Here is an 18279-nt window from a genome sequence, read left to right on the forward strand (position 1 = left end):
TGATATAAGTATTAAACTAATGAAGCCAGAAAAGAGCAAAGAAATGAATCTATGCAATTAGAAGAAAAGAAATAATGATAGACTCTTAGAAACGAATGAGTTAGAAAAGAGAAAAATAACCTCAGAGATCAAGATCTCCAAGGAGTAGGAGAATGTTGAGCTCACTTTCCCTCATGAACAGACAAAAAATACATCTATGTGTGAAATAATTGTCACTGAAAACAGACTGGACACTGGCAGAAAGACTCATACAATCAAAGCTGTAAAAAAGAGCTACATGGAATCAGGTAGGAAGGAAAGAGAAGCGATCAGGTTGGGACCTGTGTCCCTGTTTGGGGGGACACAGAGAATGAGGGGGATTACATGGGATTGCAGATCCTCCCTGGGGAGTGAGTGATTTGAACTACATATTGGGTGCCCCAACCCTGGGGATTGATGCCAGGAGGATGAGTATCCTTAACTGGTTTGAAAGCCAGTAGGACTGACAGTGGAGTTGTAAGAAAAGTGTGTGACTCCATGTATACACACTTGCTTACTCCCCAAACAAGGTGGCAGAAGCAGATTGAAATGCCTGGAACTCTGGCTGGTTTCCTGTGACTGCCCCAGGGCACCCAGGCCAAGCCAAGCACCCACTCTGGCACATCTAACTCCTGCACAGCTTCACACTAGTGCAAATGCTGCCGTTGCCAAGGAGAGTGTGCCATTGAGGGGTATGGAACCGACTTGGACCTGGCACAGCCTCCAAACTGGATGAGGACAGCCATTACATGCATTCATGGAGATGACAGATTGGGAGCAGTCTGGAGCACTAACTGGTGTGACAGTTCTGCCTTAGCACACACCCTGGCCCATACTGAGCAACCACTCTGGCCTCTCTTGCTTCAGTGCTGCTCCCCTCTGGGGTGAAGTTACCACTGAGGGGATGGGGAAGAGAGCACACTTAGATGGACTAGAACTAGCTCAGACATGACCTCCAGGGCTTCTGCTCCAGCACCTTGTGACCCTAAGGTGGTGACAGCCACTGAACATAGGAATAGCCCCAGCTCACGTCAAGGTGATACCTGCCAACACATTCTGGGGGAATATGTAGCCCATGCTCACTTCAGATCCAGCTCTCCCACCAAAGACACTAGACACATATAGATTGCATAAGGACACTTTCACACAAGGATACCCATCTAGACCAGGGTAACTGTTTCACCTAATTTCATAGACAGAGAGAAAGTTAAGCAAGATGAGAAAACAGAGGAAAATACAACTAATAAAACAAACAAATAATCTACCAGATAAAGAGTTCAAGGCATTAGTAATAAGAATGCTAATGGAACTAAGGAAAAGAATAGATAAACACAGTGAGAATTTTAACAAGGAACCAGAAAATATTAAAAAAAATAAAGAGTCAGAGCTGAAGAATACAATAACTGAAATGAAAAACCACTAGAAGGAATGAACAGTAGATTAGATGATACATAAGAAAGCATAAGTGATCTGGAAGATAGAATAATGGAAATCACTCAATAAGAAGAGCAAAAAGGAAAACAAACTTTAAAAAATGATAATAGTTTATATGACCTCAGAGACAAAATCAAGCATACTAACATTCACATTATAGGGGGTCCCAGAAATAAAAGAGAGAAAGAAAAGGGTATATGATGAAATTGTGGCTGAAAACTTCCTAAACATGAAGGAGGAGACAGATATCCAAGAGTCCCAAACAAAAAGAATCCAGAGGAGTCAAGGCAGAGTAGGAGGACATGGAGTTCACATCCCCTAAAAACTAGGGCACCTACCAGGCACTGGTGGGGGACCTCCGACACCTAACGGGATGAGAAGAATCACTGTGTGACCAGGTAGGATGTGGAGGGGAAGGAGTGGGGGAGGAAAAGTGGAGGCAGAACAGGACCAGCACCCTGAGGGGCATCTGGGGGAGGGGAGGGGTTCCCATGATCAGAGGGGCCCACCCACAGAGTGGGGATTAGCAGAGATAGGGAGAGACATTTGGAGGATTGGAGGGGAATAAGGCTAGTGTCTCCCTTGCCCGCATGGGGCCCAGCAAGCCTGCTGGTGTCCCAGGCCTAAATCTCAGCCTTCTGGGGTCCCCTCCAGCCACACTAGTCCTGGGAGCATGGGAGTGAGGAAGATGGGAAGGAAAAGTGCAGGCGGGATAGGACCAGTGCCCCTGAGGGGAGGTGGTTGGGGGGAAGGGTTCCCACACTTGGAGGGGCCCATGCACAGAGTGGGGATTAACAGGGATGGGGAGAGACCTTCACGGGATTGGGGGATTGGAGGAGAATCTGGCTAGCATTTCCCCCACCCACTCAGACCCTAGTGAGTCTGCTGGGGTCCCAGGCATGAACCTCTGCCCTCCAGGTCCCCTCCATTGGCCCTGAGCATAAGTCCTGCCCCCCACCACACAAACCCCCCCCCCAGGGCCTTTTCCAGCTGTGCAGGTCTTGAGCTTAGTACCTGTCCCTGGTTAAGCCCTCCCCCCACAAGCCTGCCCCCTAAGGCCTTTTCCAGCCTTTTTTTTTTTTTTTTTTTAATGTTTCGGCTCTGTCTTGCCTTGTTGTTGCTGTTTCATTTATATTTTTATTTTCTCCAATATAGTTTTTATTTTCCTAATTTTACTTTATTGTTTATTCTTTGTTATTCTTCTGCTCTTTTAGTTTTTTCCATGCCGGGCAGTTTGTGGCATCTTGTTTCCAAGGCTGGGGTTTGGGACTGAAGTCCTGTTGTGGGAGCTCGAAGTCCAAACCACTGGACTAACAGAGAACCTCAGACCCCAGGGAATATTCATCAGAGTGAGGCCTCCCAGAGGTCCTCAACTTAGCACCAAGACCTGGCTCCACCTCACTGCCTGCAAACTCCAGTGCTGGACACTTTAGGCCAAACAACCAATAAGACATGAACACAGCCCCACCCATCAAAAAAAATGAGACAACAAAAAACGATGTTACAGATGAAGGAACAAGGTAAAAACCTATAAAACCAAATAAATGAAGAGGAAATAGGTAACCTACCTGAAAAAGAATTCAGAATAATGGTAGTAAAGATGCTCAAAAATCTCAGAAATAGAATGGAGGCCCAAGATAGAGAAAATACAAGAAATGTTTAACAAGGACTTAGAATAACTCAAGAACAAACAAACAGTGATAGAGAACACAATAACTAAACTGAAAAATACACTAGAAAGAATCAATAGCAGAATAACTGAAGCAGAAGAAAGAATAAGTGAGCTGGGAGAGAAGATGGTAGAAATAACTGCCAAGGAGCAGAATAAAGGAAAAAGAATGAAAAGAAATGAAAACAGCAGCAGAGACCTCTGGGACAACATTAAATGCACCAACATTTGAATTATAGGGGTCCCAGAAGAAGAAGAGAAAGAAAAATGGTCTGAGAAAATATTTGAAGACTTTATAGTCAAAAATTTCCCTAACATCAGAAAGGAAATAGTCAATCAAGCCCAGGAAGCACAGAGAGTCCCATACAGGATAAACCCAAGAGAAACACACTGAGACAATATTAATCAAATTAACAAAAATTAAATAAAAATATTAAAAGCAGCAAGGGAAAAGCAACAAATAACATACAGGGGAATCCACATAAGGTTATTAGCTGCTCTTTCAGATAAAACTCTGCATGCCAGAAGGGAGTGGCAGGATATATTTAAAGTGATGAAGGGGAAAAACCTACAACCAACATTACTCTCCCCAGCAAGGCTCTCATTCAGATTTGACAGAGAAATCAAAAGCTTTACAGACAAGCAAAAACTAAGAATTCAACACCACCAGACCAGCTTTACAACAAATTTTAAAAGAACTTCTCTAGGCAAGAAACACAAGAGAAGAAAAAGACCTCTAAAAACAAACCCAAAACAATTAAGAAAATGGTAATAGGAACATACATAGAGATAATTACCTTAAATGAAAATGGATTAAACACTCCAACCAAAAGACACAGACTGGCTGAATGGATACAAAAATAAGACCCATATATATGTTATCTACAAGACATCCACTTCAGACCAAGGAACACATACACACTGAAAGTGAGAGGATGGAAAAGATATTCCATGCAGATGGAAATAAAAAAAAAAGCTGGAGTAGCAATATTCATATCAGATAAAATAGACTTTGAAATAAAAACTGTCACAAGAGACAAGGAAGGACAGTACATAATGATCAAGTGATCAATCCAAAAAGAAGATATAACAATTGTAAATATTTATGCACCAACCATAGGAGCAAATCAATACATAAAACGAATGCTAACAGTCATAAAAGGGGAAATTGACAGTAACACAATAATAGTGAGGAGCTTTAACACTCCACTTACACCAATGGACAGATCATCCTGACAGAAAATACATAAGGAAACAAAAGCTTTAAATGACAGAATAGACCAGATAGACTTCGTTGATATTTATAGGACATTTCATCTGAAAGTTGCAGACTACACATTCTTCTCAAGTACACATGGAACATTCTCCAGGATAGCTCATATCTTGGGTCACAAATCAAGCCTTGAAAAATGTAAGAAATCTGAAATCATATCAAGCATCTTTTCCAACCACAACACTATGAGATTAGAAATCAATTACAGGGGAAAAAATGTAAAAAACACAAACACATGGAAGCTAAACAATATGCTACTAAATAACCAAGAGATCACTGAAGAAGTCAAAGAGGAAATTAAAAAAATACCTAGAAACAAATGACAATGAAAATATGACAACCCACAACCTATGGAATGCAGTAAAGGAGTTCTAGGAGGGAAGTCTAAGCAATACAGTCCTACCTCAAGACACAAGAAAAATCTCAAATAAACAATCTAACCTTACACCTAAAGGAACTAGAGAAAGAACAAACAATCCCAAAGTTAGTAGAAGGAAAGAAATCATAAAGATCAGAGCAGAAATAAATGAAATAGAAACAAAGAAAACAATAGCAAAGATCAATAAAACTAAAAGCTGGTTCTTTCAGCAGATAAACAAAATTGATAAACCTTTAGCCAGACTCATCAAGAGAAAAAGGAAGAGGGCTCAAATCAATAAAATTAGAAATGAAAAGGAGAAGTTACAATTGACACCACAGAAATACAAAGGATCATAGAGACTACTACAAGCAACGGTATGCCAAGAAAAAGGACAACCTGGAAGAAATGGACAAATTCTTAGAAAAGTACAAACTTCCAAGACTAAACCAGAAAGAAATAGAAAATATGAGCAGACCAATCACAAGTAATGAAATTGAAACTGTGGTTAAAATTTTCCAACAAACAAAAGTCCTGGACCAGATGACTTTACAGGTGAATTCTATCAAACATTTAGAGAAGAGCTAACACCTATCCTTCTCAAGCTCTTCCAAAAAACTACAGAGGCAGGAGTACTCCCAAACTCATTCTACAAGGCCAACATCACCCTGATACCAAAACCAGACAAAGATATCACAATAAAAGAAAATTACAGACCAATATCACTGATGAACATAGATGCAAAAATCCTCAAAAAAATACTAGAAAACTGAATCCAAAAAACATATTAAAACGGTTTGGGCTTCCCTGGTGGCACAGTGGTTGAGAGTCCTCCTGCCAATGCAGGGGACACGGGATCGTGCCCCGGTCTGGGGAGATCCTACATGCCGCAGAGCAGCTAGGCCCATGAGCTATGGCTGCTGAGCCTGCACATCTGGAGCCTGTGCTCTGCAAAGGGAGAGGCCACAACAGTGAGAGGCCCGTGTACCACAAAAAAAATAAATAAATAAATAAAAATAAAAATGGTAATACACCATGATCAAGTGGGATTTATCACAGAGATGCAAAGTTTCTTCAATATACACAAATCAAACAATGTGATACACAATATTAACAAATCAATAAAAATCATATGATCATCTCAATAGATAAAGCTTTTAATAAAATTCAACAATTTATAATAAAAACTCTCCAGAAAGTGAGCATAGACAGAATCCACCTCTACACAATAAAGGCCATACATGACAAACCCACAGCAAACATTATTCTCAGTGGTAAAAAACTGAAAGCGTTTCCTCTAATATCAGGAACAAGACAAGGGTGTCCACTCTCACCACTATTATTCAGAATAGTTTTGGAAGTCTTAGCCATGGCAATCAGAGAAGAAAAAGAAATAAAAGGAATCCAAACTGGCAAAGAAGAAGTAAAACGGACACTGTTTGCAGAACCGGACACTGTTTGCAGATGACATGATAGTATACATAGAAAATCCTAAAGATGCCACCAAAAACTACTACAACTAATTAATGAATTTAATAAAGTTGCAGGATACAAAATTAATACCTAGAAATATCTTGCATTTCTATGCACTAACAGTGAAAGATCAGAAAGAAATTAAGGAAACAATCCCATTTACCATTGCAACAAAAAGAATAAAATACCTATGAATAAATCTACCTAAGGGAGCAAAATACCTATACGCAGAAAACTGTAAGATACTGATACGAAATCAAAGATGACAGAAACAGATGGAGAGATATACCATGTTCTTGGATTGGAAGAATCAATACTGTGAAAATGACTATAGTACCCAAAACAATCTACAGATTCAATGCAATCCCTATCAAATTACCAATGGCATTTTTTCACAGAACTAGAATAAAAAATTTTACAATTTGTATGGAAACACAAAAGACCTCGAATAGCAAAAGCAATCTTGGGAAACAAATATGGATCTGGAGGAATCAGGCTCCCTGATTTCAGTCTATACTACAAAGGTACAGAAATCAAGACAGTATTGTACTGGCACAAAAACAGATATATAGATTAATGGAACAGGATAGAAAGTCCAGAGATAAACTTACACTCCTACAGTCACCTAATCTATGACAAAGGACACCAGAATATAAAATGGTGCAAAGATAGCCTCTTCAGTAAGTGCTGCTGGGAAAACTGGACAGCTACATGTAAGAGAATAAAATTAGAACACTCCCTAACACCATATACAAAAAGTAAACTCAAAATGGATTAAGGACCTAAAGCTAAGACCGGACACTATGAAACTCTTAGAGGAAAACATAGGAAAGATGCTCTTTGACATAAATCACAGCAAGATCTTTTTGACCCACCTCCTAGAGTAATGAAAATTAAAACAATAATAAGCAATTTGAACCTAAGTAAACTTAAAATCTTATGCACAGCAAAGGAAACCATAAGCATGATGAAAAGACAGCCCTCAGAATGGGAGAAAATATTTGCAAACGAAGCAACTGATAATAGATTAATCTCCAAAATATACAAACAGCTCATGCAGCTCAATATCAAAAAAACAAACAACCCAATCCAAAAATGGGCAGAAGACCTAAAAACATATTTCTCCAAAGATGACATACAGATGACCAACAAACACATGAAAGATGCTCAACATCACTAATATTAGACAAATGTAAATCAAAACTGCAATGAGGTATCACCTCACGCTGGTCAGAATGGCCACCATAAAAAAACCTACAAACAATAAATGCTGGAGAGGGTGTGGTGAAAAGGGAACCCTCATGCATTGTTGGTTGGAATGTAAACTGATACAGCCACTATGGAGAACAGTATGGAGGTTCCTTAAAAAACTTAAAATAGGACTACCACATAACCCAGCAATCCTACTACTGGGCGTATACCCTGAGAAAACCATAATTCAAATGGACACATGTACCCCAGTGTTCAATGCAGTACTATTTACAATAGCCAGGACATAGAAACAACCTAAATGTCCACCTACAGATGAATGGATAAAGAAGATGTGATACATATATACAGTGAAATATTACTCAGCCATAAAAAGGAACGAAATTTGGTCATTTGTAGAGATGTGGATGGACCTAGAGTCTGTCATACAGAGTGAAATAAGTCAGAAAGAGAAAAAGAAATACAGTATATTAATGCATATATGTGGAATCTAGAAAAATGGTACAGATGAACCTATTTGCAGGGCAGTAATAGAGACACAGACATAGAGAACAGACATGTAGCCACAGTGGGGGAAGAGGAAGGTGGGATGAATTGGGAGATTAGGATTGACATATATAAACTACCATGTGTAAAATAGACAGCTAGTGGGAATCTGCTGTATAGCACAGGGAGCTCAGCTTGGTGCTCTGTAATGACCTAGATGGGTGGGATGGGAGTGTGTGGGAGGGAGGTCCAGGAGAAAAGGGATATATGTGTACATATTGCTGATTCACTTCGCTTTACAGCAGAAACTAACACAACATTGTAAAGCAACTATACTCCAATAAAAAGAGAAGGCTTCAAAGAGACCCTTTTCAAGACATATCATAATTAAAAGTAAAAGATAAACAGAGAATTCTAAAGACAGCAAGAGAAACCAAATAGTCACATACAAGGCTAGCAGCAGACATTTGTGCAGAAACTTTGCAGGCCAGAAGGGAGTGGCATGATATATTAAATTGCTAAAAGGGAAAAAACCTGCAACCTGGGATAGTCTACACAGCAGAATTGAAAGAGAGATACAGAACACCTCAGAAAAGCAAAAACTAAGAGTTCATCAGTAATTAACCTATCCTAAAAGAAATGTTAAAAGCTCTTCTCTAAATTTAAAAGAAAAGGTTACATCAAGAAACAAGATTTATAGAAAAGGAAAAATCTACCTAGTAAAGGTAAATATACAGTAAATGCTGTCAATCCACCAATTAAATAAGCTGGTATAGGATTAAAAGAGTAAAATCAACTATAGCTAAAATAAACATTTAAGGGATAAACATTAAGATGTAAAATATGACATCAAAAACACAAAATGTGTGGGGGGGAAATAAAAACATGTATATCTTTTAGAATGTGTTTTAACATAAATGACGATCAGTTTAAAATAAGTAGATATAGTTATATGTAAACGTATATGAACACAATAGTAATCACAAATCAAAAATCTACAATAGATATAGAGAAACTAGAGAGAATGAAACACGAGAATATCACAAAAGAAAATTATCAAACCACAAGGGAAGAAACTAAAAGAAGAAGAAAAGAACAGAGAAGAACTACAAAAACTAGCAGAAAACAAGTAACAAAATGGCATAAAGTACATACCTAACAATCACTTTAAATGTCAACAGAATAAATGCTCCAATCGAAAGACATAGGGTGGCTAATTAGGTTAAAAAAAAAACCAAAACAAGGCCAATCTATATGCTTCTATGTTGCTTACAAGGGACTCAATCAGAGCTAAAGACACACAGATACTGAAAGCGAGAGGATGGAAAAATATTTCATGCAAATGTAAATGACAAGAAAGCTGGGGTAGCAATCCTCATATCAGAAAAAGTAGACTTTAAAACAAAGTCTGTAACAAAAGACAAAGAAGGGCATTATATAATGATAAAGAGATCAATACAAGAGCAGTATATAATATTTGTTAACATATATACACCTAAAATAGGAGCACCTAAATATATAAAGGAAATACTAACAGACATAAAGGTAGAAATTGACAATAAGACATAATAGTAGAGGACTTTAATACCCCACTTAACATCAATGGACAGATCATTCAGACAGAATACCAATAAGGAAAGTGGTCTTATGACAAATTAGACCAGTTGAACTTAACAGGTATCTACAGAACATTCCACCCCAAAACAGCAGAACACACATTCTTTTCAAGTGCACATAAAATGCTATCCAGGTTAGACCACATGCTATGGCACAAAACAAGTCTCAACAAATTTAAAAGGACAGAAATTATATACAGCATTTTGTTCTGACCACAAGGGTATGAAACTAGTATTGGTGGGGGGGGGGGGAATGGGAAAATACAAACATGAAGAGAGTAAATAACATGCCATTAAAAAAACCGTGACCAATGAAGAAATCAAAGAGAAAATCAGAAAATACCTCAAGAGAAATGAAAATGAAAAACACAACTTTCCCAAATCTAAGGGATGTAGGAAAAGCACTTCTAAGAGTAACATTTTTAGTGATACAGGCCTACCTCAAGAAACGAGAAAAACCACAAATAAACACCCTATTGTACCATCTAAAGGAATTAGAAAAAAGAAGAGCAAACAAACCCAAAAATCAGAAGTAGGAAGAAAACAACAAAGATCGGAAAATAAATACATAAAATAGACATTAAAAAATCATAGAAAAGGTCCATAAAATCAAGAGGTGTTTTTGAAAAGATAAACAAAATTGATAAGCCTTTAGCCAGGCTTATTAAGGAAAAAAGAGAGAGGACCCAAATAAGCAAAGTAAGAAATAAAAGAGGAGAAATTACAACTGATATCACAAAAATAGAAATATGAACAGTTACATAAAAACAAATTGGACCACCTAGAAGACATGGATAAATTTGTAGAAACATACAGTCTTGCCAGATGGACTAGGAAGAAATAGACAATCTGAACAGACCAAATACTAGTAGTGAAACTGAGTTGGTAATCAAAAACTCCCAGCAAGCAAAAGTCCAGGACCAGATGGCTTAACAGGGGAATTCTGCCAAACATATAAAGACCTAATACCTAAGCTTCTCAAACTATTCTAAAAACTTGAAGAGGAGAGAACACTCCCAAATTCATCCTATAAGGACACCATTACTCTGATACTGAAACCAGTCAAAGACACTACAAAAAAGAGAAAATTACAGGCCAATATCTCTGATGAATATAGAGGTAAAAATCTTCAACAATATATAAGCAAATCTAATTCAACAATATATTAAAAGGATCACGCACCATGATCAAGTGGGATTTATTCCAGGGATCCGAGAATGGTTCATATCTGCAAATCAGTCAATGTGATACACCACATCAATAAAAGAAAAGATAAAAATAACATGATCATCTCAGAAGCACAAAAAGCATTTGACAAAATTTAACATTCTTTCATGATAAAAACTCTCATGAAAGTTGGTATAGAGGAAACATATCTAAACAAAATAAAGGTATTTATGACAAACTTGCAGCTAACGTCTTACTCAATGGTGAAAAGCTAAAAGCTTTCCCAAATCCAAACTGGAAGAGAATTAAATCTGTCACTATTTGCAGATGACATGATACTATATATAAAAAACCCTAATGTCTCCATCAAAAAACTATTAGAACTAATAAATGAATTCAGTAAAGTTACTGAATTCATTAGTAATCAACAATTAATATACAGAAATCTGTTGTTTTTCTATACATGAATAATGAACAATCCAAAAGGGAAAGCAGTAAAAACAATCCCATTGAAAACCACATCAAAAAGAATAAAATACCTAGGAATGAACTTAATCACAGAGGTGAAAGACCTATACTTTCAGCATTATATGACACTGATAAAGGAAATTGAAGGTGATACAAAGAAATGGAAAAATATCTCATGTTCATGGATTGGTAGAATTAATATTTTTAAAATGTACATACTACTCAAAGTAATCTATAGATTTAATGCAATCCCTATCAAAATATCTATGACACTTTTCACAGAAATAGAACAAGTACTCTTAAAATTGATATGGAACTACAAAGGACCCCAAATAGCCAAAGAAATCTTGAGAAAAAAGAATAAAACTGGAGGTATCATGCTCCCTGGATTCAGACTATACTGCAAAGCTTCAATAATCAAAAGAGTACATTTGACACAAAAACAGATATATAGATCAGCGGAACAGAGTAGAGAGCCCAGAAGTAAGCCCACATATTTATGGTCAATTAATCTATGACAAAGGAAGCAAGAATATACAATGGGAAAAGACAGTCAATTCAATAAGAGGTACTGGGAAAACTGGACAGCTACACGTAAAAGAATGAAATTAGAATATTTTCTCAACCATATACGAAAAATAGACTCAAAATGGATAAAAGCCCTACATGTAAGACTGGAAACCATAAAATTCCTAGAAGAAAACATAGGCAGAACACTGACATAAATCATAGCAATTTTTTTTAGACCTGTCTCCTAAGGCAAAGGAAACAAAAGCAAAAATAAACAAGTAAGACCTAATTAAACTTAAAAGCTTTTGTACAGCAAAGGAAACCATTGGCAAAATGGAAAGACAACATACTGGAGAGGAGAAAATATTCTCAAAAGATGTGACTGATAAGGGGTTAATATCCAAAATATGTAAACAGCTCATAAAACTCAATATCAAAAAAACAAACAACCTGATTAAAAAATAAGCCAAAGACTTGAATAGACATTTTTCCAAAGAAGACACAGGGACAGTCAATAGGCACATGAAAAGATGTTCAACATCCCTAATCATTAGAGACATGCAAATCAAAACCACAATGATATATCACCTCACACCACCACAGAATGATATAGTCACATAATGACTATTATCAAAAAAATAAATTGTTGAGGATGTGGAGAAAAGGGAACCTTTTAATTCCTGTTGGAATGTAAATTGGTGCAGTCACCATGTAAAACAGTGTCAAGGTTCCTCAAAAAACTAAAAACAAAACTACCATATGATCCAGCAATCCCACTCATGGGTATATATTTGAGGAAAATGAAAACAACAATTCAAAAAGATACATGCAACCCAATGTAATAGCAGAATTATTTACAATTGGCATGATATGGAAGCAGCCTAAGTGTCCATCAACAGATGAATGGATAAAGAAGATGTGATACACACAGACACACAGGCACACACACACACACACACACACACACACACACACACACACACACACCATGGAATATTACTCAGCCATAAAAAATGAAATGTTGCCATTTGCAACAATGTGGATTGGCCTGGAAGATATTATGCTAAGCCAAGTAAGTCAGACAGAGAAAGACAAATTCTGTATGTTATCACTTATATGTGGGATCTAAAAAATAAGCAATGAATGAATATAACAAAACAGAAACAGATTCACAGATATAGAGGACAAACTAGTGGTTACCAGTGGTGAGAGGGAGGTGGGGGTGAGGGGAAATTCGGGCTAGGGGAATAAGAGGTACAAACTACTATGTATAAAATAAATAAGTTGCAATGATATATTGTACAGCACAGGAAATATAGCCAATATACTATAATAACTTTAAATAAAGTATAGTCTATAATTATACTGAATCAATATGTTGTACACCTAAAACTAATCTAATATTTTAAATCAACTATACTTCAATAAAAAAAAGAAGAGGAAAACAATAGGATCACTAAAACATATATGATGTGTTTAAAGGTACACACATTAAAATATATGACTATAGCTAACCTAATTAGGAAAAAAAGAAAGAAGATTCAAAGACAAAAAGGTTGAACACTAAAAGAAAAAATGTATTCTATCAGAAATTATTGAGTACTTTGAAAAATATGGCAACAGATTTGAAGAGATAAATGAGAAGTATAAATTCATAAGGAAATATGAATTATCTATCTCAGGTTATTTTGATAACACTTTGACTTCTTGCAAAGCATTGATCTGTTTAGGTTTTCTAAGAGTTAATTTCTCACAAAAGGCCTACATAGTCACTGAAGTGTTTTAAGCAAAGAGGTGAAGTGATCAGAATTGTATTTTAAGAGATTATTCCCTCCCTCCATCTGGGCCATTCCTTATTCTGAAGCCAGAGAGAATGTTGGCAGAACTCTACTCTGTGCTCTGTGGTGACCTAAATGGGAAGGAAATCCAAAAAAGAGGGGATATGTGTATATGTATAGCTGATTCACTTTGCTGTACAGCAGAAACTAACACTACATGGTACAGCAACTATATTCCATTAAAATTTAATTAAAAAAAAGAAAAGAAGCTATTGCAAAACACCAAAGAAGGATGTTGGTGGCTTTGACTGGGGTAGTGGCAGTGAAGTTAAAGAGATGTGCACAGATTCAAAAGGTATTGAGCGGAATCAACATGATTGGTGATTAAGTGGATGAAGGGGAGGGATGGGGATTGCACACAACAAATTGATCATATTCATTCTTTCACTTGTCTCTTTCCCTTGATTGTCTTCATAGCCCCAATACCTAGCATAACGTCTATCACATAATAGATATTCTGTGAATTGCTCATTGGTTCCACTCAACACATATTTATTCTCAAATAACACTCAAGAGATGCTGATCTATTTTCTGGGTGTTTCAACTTAGACAATAAGTGTTATAAAAATTATCTAGATGTAAAAATTGCTAAGGAAATAAAAAATTTTAATAAACAGACCATGACTCTTGATTTTCATTAAAAAGGACTGTAGTGAATGCATTATCAAAATTCTAAGAATTTGAAGAGTGTGGGTTGGCATTAGAGTGGCCATTTTCCACAGAAAAAGACTATCAACTTATGACCCTATTCACAAAGATAGTAGAGAACAACTTTTGGTTTGTCCATACTTGATAAAACATAAGCCCATATGAATGAATTTGAAATGAAATCTGAGGTTTTAAAAGCATATTAGAAAGTACATAATAACTAAGCATATTGAAAATGCGATAGACTGTTATTCTGCCAGCATACAATAAGTCTCAACTTGTAGTCAAAATTCCCAAATATTCAAAAAATTTTTTTTTAATTTTCATAACTAAAAGCCTTTTCTGCTTGCCCCAGACAGGGTTCCTTGACTTCCCTTCCTCTATTACAGCACTTACATTACATAAAAATAATTGGATTTTTAGTCAGTCTACTTTCACTTGAGTTTGAACTTCCTAAGGACAGCAATAATGGCTTATTTATTTTTATGTCCTCATGGATAGTATTTAGCACACAATCAAGGTTTAATAAATATTGAATAAATGGAACTCTGCATCAGTGCTTCCTCCAAAAAATATCTTTGGATTGTCAAAGAATGGATGAGTTGAGAGAGAGATGCAGTTTAAAAATGCTTCTGTTCTTTTTACCATGAGCTACTGCCAATTCAACACTTACTATTTCATGACTTAGTCTCTCAATTTCTTCTTTTTGTCCAGGGTTTCTTAGTCTCAGCACTGTAGACATTTGGGGCCAGGTAGTTCTTTGTTGCAGGGGGCTTCCCTGTGCATTACGGGTTGTCCAACAGCACGCTTGGCCTTACCCACTAGATGCCACTAGCTCTCGTGTAATCGTGAAAAATGTCTTTAGGGATTTCCCTGGCGTTCCACTGGTTAAGACTCCATGCTTCCACTGCAGGGGACGTGTGTTCCATCCTTGGTGGGGGAACTAAGATCTCACATGCTGTGCGGTGTGACCAAAACAAAACAAAAAAATCTTCAGACACTGTCGAATGTTCCTTGTGAGGTAAAATCACCATAGGTTGTGAACCACTGCTTGTATCTGCCGGGACTTTATGGTACAAAGCAGTAAGGAAAACAAAACAAAACAAAACAAATCCTTGTCTAAGGTCAGTTGGCATGTACAAAATTACATGACTCCAAAGTGAGAGAGCAAACCCAATCCTCAGTTGAGTTACAATGGGAATAAAGCCTACTCTAAAGATTTGTGGTGGGAATTACATGTGATAAAATGTGTAAGAATGCCTGACATACTTTTCTTGGCTCATATTGGCCATGGGAAGCACTTGTTGAAAGGGAATGCTGATTGATGTAGGATGTCTTTAGAAAGAGGTGTAATTTAGCAAAAACTGGCAACAAAGTCATTTTGGATTTGCTGTCAGCATGTTCGGCTGCTTTAGTGGTGTTTTTCACATTCCAGTGTTTCTAGTTTCCATCTTCTCAATCTTTTCTCACATGTCCACTCCAGTTGCTGCATTAGCAACCCATGCAGAAATCATGCTTGTCTACCAGTGTGCTTAGGTAAAACTCCTGCATACAGTGGGGGAGAGATGCCCGCTAGCAATTTAATTATTTCAGGATAGTTCATAATGTCAGCAATAACCTGGCTCCATTGGCATGTGAATGATGTTTTATTTGTAAAGTTTCCACTTAAAAATAAATTAAGACCAACATGATAGTCTTCATATTTAGAACAATTTCCAAAGGAAGGATTATATTATTTCTATCAACATTATTTATAGAACATTGTTGACATGCAAAATAAAAGGCTGAAATGGCCTATTTTTAGTGTTTGGAATCCTCTCACCTCTTCATCTTATGCTGCCATTTATAAAAAAAATAAAATGATAGTTTTTAATAGAATTTTTATAGATTTTTAATAGAATTTTTAGAATTTTTAATAGAATTATTCACTTTAGTCAAATTTTAATTTAGTCATGCCCTATTAAAATTCATTTTGACATAGATGGAGCCTCACTATCACCAAAGTCAACATTTGACAAAAGTCATTACATGAATCTAAATACTGATTTTCTAAATTTTCTAGAATGCTTTAACTATCTTTAGTTTTGACTCTGACATAAAAATGGAATTAAGGAGAGGAATTAACTAACTCTACGTGTGTTTATTGACAAATCATCTCATATCCAAATGTTTGCATTAATCAAATCTTAAATAAGGAGAAGCTTAAAAAAATACACAAGTGGGCAACATGGCATTTTCTAGAAACCTGAATAGAAAATATTTTCCCGAATGGGATATATAGCTTAAGTGGCAGATTCTGCCTTATTTCCTGGCCCAGACTTGAACATGTAAGGTCATGTTGTCCTGCAGAACAGGTCTCCATGGCCTTGGGTATACTTTCATTTTGCTATGGGAGAAGGAAAAAATAAAAAGAACTGTTTTCCTCTGCTTTCAGGCAGGGGCAGCTCATCTCTTGGCAAACCTGCTGCATTCCTCGTGGCTTTGGAAGCAGCCCACACAGAGTCCTGGAAATCTGACTACCCTGGGACTTCTCTGTATGAGAATCGTGTTTGAGAAAGGGGCAGTACATAGCCTAAAAGACAGCTACCCGATCTTGCAAAGGTATCATCTGAATGATCAGGTCTTGACTCTACCACCAACCCAGCCCCCCAGTTCCCCAGCTCTCCACACCTGGCCTTGGTGCAGGTGCCTTAAAAATGTCTCCCTCTTCATTATTCAGGGCTGCCTTGGGGACCTTCCAGAAGCCCTTGCTCTCCCAGTTCCACCACTTCTCCAGACACTGCTTCAGATCTAGTCCCTGCAGTCTAGCATCCCCACGACCATGACTTATCATGTCTCATGGCAACTCTTATAAAGAAACCTAATTTTCTTTTTTTCTGTATGCACAGGGACCACAGTTGCCTGTGATTGAGGATTTACTCCTCTGGAAGAATCCTAAAGGAACCATATAGGGGGGCTTACATGCTTAAGGCATATACCTTTCTTTGCAGGTAGTAAGAATCTAATACCTTGGTTTTACAGGCATCAGGACTCAAAGTTGTGTTCACATTCATCTAAGCTTAAAGGCAGAACCAAATACCAATCTTATTTTGGGATATAGTTTTGGAAAAAAACAGTGCTGTTCCTTGTCAAAGCTGTCCGTGGTAACAATAAAGATGTCTGCACTAGGCATTCTGGGAAATGGTGAGATAGTCCCTTGTCAGCAGCTGGATTGAAGTTACTTACTGTGGCAGGACTGTTTAGTTGCAGCTGAAAGGAACTGGAAAGAATGATGAATCTGGAGACAGACTAGTAATAATAATTAATAACTCCATAGATCATGTTTTTTAATCCTCATATAATCCTTTAAGATAGGTATAACTATTATCCTTATTTTAACCAAGGCATAAAATAGTTAAGGAACTTACCTACTGTCTGACTAATACTTAATGGAGGCATGATTCAAATGCAGCTCTGTGATTCCAGCATCTCTGTTCTCTGCCAACAGGCTCTCATGCTCCAGAGAACATAGATTCATATTAGTCCTAGTTTTGGAACTTAGCTGTGACTTCCTCTTGTTTATCTCAGTTCAAATTCTTAGAGGAAAACATAGGCAGAACACTCTATGACATAAATCACAGCAAGATCCTTTTTGACCCACCTCCTAGAGAAATGGAAATAAAAACAAAAATAAACAAATGGGACCTAATGAAACTTCAAAGCTTTTGCACAGCAAAGGAAACCATAAACAAGACCAAAAGACAACTGTCAGAATGGGAGAAAATATTTGCAAATGAAGCAACTGACAAAGGATTAATCTCCAAAATTTACAAGCAGCTCATGCAGCTCAATAACAAAAAAACAAACAACCCCATCCAAAAATGGGCAGAAGACCTAAATAGACATTTCTCCAAAGAAGATATACAGAATGCCAACAAACACATGAAAGAATGCTCAACATCATTAATCATTAGAGAAATGCAAATCAAAACTACAATGAGATATCATCTCACACCAGTCAGAATGGCCATCATCAAAAAATCTAGAAACAATAAATGCTGGAGAGGGTGTGGAGAAAAGGGAACACTCTTGCACTGTAAATGTAAATTTATACAGCCACTATGGAGAACAGT

Source organism: Phocoena phocoena, chromosome 8, assembly GCF_963924675.1.
Source record: "Phocoena phocoena chromosome 8, mPhoPho1.1, whole genome shotgun sequence".
Lineage (NCBI taxonomy): Eukaryota > Metazoa > Chordata > Mammalia > Artiodactyla > Phocoenidae > Phocoena > Phocoena phocoena.